Here is a 5184-nt window from a genome sequence, read left to right on the forward strand (position 1 = left end):
GATTGTGCGATAATACTCGCACTGAGCTGTCCCCGCTATCTTTGGTATGATGTGGATGGTATTCTTGCAGAAGACTGATGGTACATCGCCAGTCTCATAGATTCTACACACCACCGAAATCTAGGTTTGATTTTCATCTCCCCAACGGTTTTACAAATTCTGGTGGAATTTCACCTGCCCCTTCTGTCTTATTTGATCACATGTCTTCCAGAACCCTTTCATACTCTGACTTTAATACTAGATCCCCTATATCTTCCATATCGACTCCAATTTCTAGTTTTATGACGTCATCTGGCAAGTTTTCCTCCTCATAGAGGCCTTCAACGAACTCTTTCCACCCATCCGCTCTGCCTACGTTTAGAAGTGAAATTAATATTGCACTCTTAATGTTACCTGCTTTCCTTTTAATTTCACCGAAGGTTGTTTTGACTTTTCTAAATGCTCACTCAGTGCTTCCGACAGTCACTTCCTGATTTCTGCATATCTTTCCTGTAACTATTTCACCTTGGCTGTACTGCACTTCCTATTTATTTCATTCCTAAGGGATCTATATTGCAGTGTTCCAGTATTACTTCTTTCGTCGATCAACTGAGTATTTCTTCTATTTCCCAAGGTTTCTTAGCAGTTACCTTTGTTGCTCCTCTGTCCGACAGTTAAACATCTGCTACTGACCGTTTTAGAGATGGCCATTCCTCTTCAACTGAACTGCCTACTGTGGTGTTCCTTATCTCAGTATCTGTGTCCTGCGTATCATAATTCCTCAGTACTTCAGTATCACACTTTCTTCCACACTGATTCTTCTGAACGATTCTCTTGGACTTTAGTATATTCTTCAGTCTATTCTTCATCATTACTAAATTGTGATGGGAGTCTACAGGGTGTTACAAAAAGGTACGGCCAAACTTTCAGGAAACATTCCTCACACACAAAGAAAGAAAATATGTTATGTGGACATGTGTCCGGAAACGCTTACTTTCCATGTTACAGCTCATTTTATTACTTCTCTTCAAATCACAATAATCATGGAATGGAAACACACAGCAACAGAACGTACCAGCGTGACTTCAAACACTTTGTTACAGGAAATGTTCAAAATGTCCTCCGTTAGCGAGGATACATGCATCCACCCTCCGTCGCATGGAATCCCTGATGCGCTGATGCAGCCCTGGAGAATGGCGTATTGTATCACAGCCGTCCACAATACGAGCACGAAGAGTCTCTACATTTGGTACCGGGGTTGCGTAGACAAGAGCTTTCAAATGCCCCCATAAATGAAAGTCAAGAGGGTTGAGGTCAGGAGAGCGTTGAGGCCATGGAATTGGTCCGGCTCTACCAATCCATCGGTCACCGAATCTGTTGTTGAGAAGCGTACAAACACTTCGACTGAAATGTGCAGGAGCTCCATCGTGCATGAACCACATGTTGTGTCGTACTTGTAAAGGCACATGTTCTAGCAGCACAGGTAGAGTATCCCGTATGAAATCATGATAACGTGCACCATTGAGCGTAGGTGGAAGAACATCACCAACAATGCCTGCCCAAACGTTCACAGAAAGTCTCTGTTGATGACGTGATTGCACAATTACGTGCGGATTCTCGTCAGCCCACACATGTTGATTGTGAAAATTTACAATTTGATCACGTTGGAATGAAGCCTCATCCGTAAAGAGAACATTTGCACTGAAATGAGGATTGACACATTGTTGGATGAACCATTCGCAGAACTGTACCCGTGGACGCCAATCAGTTGCTGATAGTGCCTGCACACGCTGTACATGGTACGGAAACAACTGGTTCTCCCGTAGCACTCTCCATACAGTGACGTGGTTCAAAATGGTTCAAATGGCTCTGAGCACCATGGGACTCAACTGCTGAGGTCATTAGTCCCCTAGAACTAAGAACTAGTTAAACCTAACTAACCTAAGGACATCACAAACATCCATGCCCGAGGCAGGATTCGAACCTGCGACCGTAGCGGTCTTGCGGTTCCAGACTGCAGCGCCTTTAACCGCACGGCCACTTCGGCCAGCACAGTGACGTGGTCAACGCTACGTTGTACAGCAGCAGCTTCTCTGACGCTGACATTAGGGTTATCGTCAACTGCACGAAGAATTACCTCGTCCATTGCAGGTGTCCTCGTCGTTCTAGGTCTTCCCCAGTCGCGAGTCATAGGCTGGAATGTTCCGTGCTCCCTAAGACGCCGATCAATTGCTTCGAACGTCTTCCTGTCGGGACACCTTCGTTCTGGAAATCTTCTCGATACAAACGTACCGCGCCACGGCTATTGCCCCGTGCTAATCCATACATCAAATGGGCATCTGCCAACTCCGCATTTGTAAACATTGCACTGACTGCAAAACCACGTTCGTGATGAACACTAAGCTGTTGATGCTACGTACTGATGTGCTTGATGCTAGTACTTGATGCTAGTACATGAGTCGCATGTCAACACAAGCACCGAAGTCAACATTACCTTCCTTCAATTGGGCCAACTGGCGGTGAATCGATGAAGTACAGTACATACTGACGAAACTAAAATGAGCTCTAACATGGAAATTAAACGTTTCCGGACACATGTCCACATAACATCTTTTCTTTATTTGTGTGAGAGGAATGTTTCCTGAAAGTTTGGCCGTACCTTTTTGTAACACTCTGTATATCTACACCTGGCTGCGCCATAAAATCAAATAACTGATTTAAAAGTCTCTTTTCGACTATGGTGTCATCCACCTGAAGTATTCCCATGTCTCCCTGTCTTTTCCAGGTATACCTCCGCCCTCTTGTGATTGTTGAGCAGAATATTCGCTATTAGGACCTGATATTTATTGCAGAACTCAACTAGTCTTTCTCCTCTCTGTTTACTACGGAGAAGGCTATATTCTCCGTAACCATTTCTTTAATTTTTTCACTACAGAGGCGTTCCAATCTCTCCCTTTACATATTGAATTACCCATTCAATATCCTTATTTACTTCCTCTATCTCTTCATCTTCTGCTTGCGACGTTGGCATGTATACCTGAACGAATGTTGCAGGAGTTGGTTTGCTGTCGTATCTCATTAGAACAACCCTGTCACTGAAATGTTCACCTTAACTCACTATATGTCCCACTTCTCTATTCATAAGAATCCTTCTCCCGTTCTGCCAATTCCTGCTGCTGTTGGTATCACCATCGTCTGACCAGAAATCCTTATCTTCTATCCATTTCATTTCACTGACCCCCATTATATCTAGGCTGAGCCTTTACATTTCCCTTTTCAGATTTTCTATCTATCGTACTACGGTCAAACTTTTGGCATTCCGGCCTCCGATTCATAGAATGTTATTCCGTTGTTGGTTTTCCGTATTCTTGTCACAGTCACCTCCCCCGAACGCGTTCAGTTGCAGGCCACATGTCCTGTGAATACACATTATGTGTCTCTCATGCAACGGTTTCCATCGCCTTCTGCATCCTCGTGCCGTTGATAATTGCTGATTCTTGCCCCTTTCACCGACAGTTTCCCTCCAAAAAGCAAGAGAGTGACGTGAACGTCTATCCGCTGCTCGTCCCTCTTTTGACAAGGCCGTTGGCAGAATGAGGGTGACTTCTTACACCGAAAGTCTTTGGCCGCCATTACTGATGAGTTTTATTCAAAATGTAAACAATGGCTACGTTCGAACCCGGGACCCAGTACGTTTTGATTACTAGTCGAAGACGCTGCCCTCTTTATTTCCACATTCTGTTCGTCATTGTTATCACTTCACTCGGTTTCTTTTTTTTTTATTTTTGTTTTACAGTGGCCAGCCCGTCCTCTGACCGAACATGCTAAACTACCGTCCTGGCACCACTTGACCACGGGTGACCACAGTAGGAGATTCGAAAGGCAGATAACAAGGTAGGCACAGCGACGTTGGGGATTATGGACGGAACAACAGCGACCATTGGAGCGCGGACCGAGTACAGAATCCCCAGTGGGCGCGCAACAGTAGTGGGTCGCCTTCAGATATGAAACGAGCCGTTCCAGCCTCCCGGAAGGCGTACCTGAGACCAGTAACTGAGTATGTAACCCCCAGTAGGAATATTACGCACTAAAACGACTTTAGCCTACAGAAAATCACCTCCGTAATATACTTGGACTAGAAAGGACAGCTCTCAGAAGTGTACGCTGCTGCAAACGTTTGCCCCTTACAGACAACACAAAACCTCGTGGCAGATATGGTCGACACATAAAGAGCAACAGATCAGACATGCGCTACATACTGAAGAAACAACCCAGATTCACAACGAAGACCAACAGAAATATGCACTGGTGAGTGAAAACATTGTGACCACCTGCTGAATAGCGTGCCCCTCTTTGAAATGCAATGGGTTTGATAAGCCCTTGCAGGGTTTCTGGAGGTATGTGGCACCCTGTGTTCTACACATAGGTCACGCAATCCTCAGTCTGCCCTCGGTAGCTGAGTGGTCAGCGCGACAGAATGTCAAATGGCTCAAATGGCTCTGAGCACTATGGGACTCAACTGCTGAGGTCATTAGTCCCCTAGAACTTAGAACTAGTTAAACCTAACTAACCTAAGGACATCACAAACATCCATGCCCGAGGCAGGATTCGAACCTGCGACCGTAGCGGTCTCGCGGTTCCAGACTGCAGCGTCTTTAACCGCACGGCCACTTCGGCCGGCCAGAATGTCAATCCTAAGAGCCCGGGTTCGATTCCCGGCTGGGTCGGAGATTTTCTCCGCTCAGGGACTGGGTGTTGTGTTGTCACAATCATCATCATTTCATCCCCATCGACGCGCAAGTCACCGAAGTGGCATCAAATCGAAAGACTTGCACCCGGTGAAAGATCTACCCAGTGGAAGGACCTATTCACACGACATTACATTTTTATGCAATCCTCCTAAATGCTTTGTGACTCTTTGTACCGTCCCAGACGCGTTCCGCCGGATTCAGATCAGCAGAATTTGGTGGCCAACACAACGCGAGGCCGGCCGAAGTGGCCGTGCGGTTAAAGGCGCTGCAGTCTGGAACCGCAAGACCGCTACGGTCGCAGGTTCGAATCCTGCCTCGGGCATGGATGATTGTGATGTCCTTAGGTTAGTTAGGTTTAACTAGTTCTAAGTTCTAGGGGACTAATGACCTCAGCAGTTGAGTCCCATAGTGCTCAGAGCCATTTGAACCACAACGCGAGTTCACTATCATGCTC

The sequence above is a fragment of the Schistocerca nitens genome, chromosome 2 (assembly GCF_023898315.1).
Source record: "Schistocerca nitens isolate TAMUIC-IGC-003100 chromosome 2, iqSchNite1.1, whole genome shotgun sequence".
NCBI classification, from domain to species: Eukaryota; Metazoa; Arthropoda; class Insecta; order Orthoptera; family Acrididae; genus Schistocerca; species Schistocerca nitens.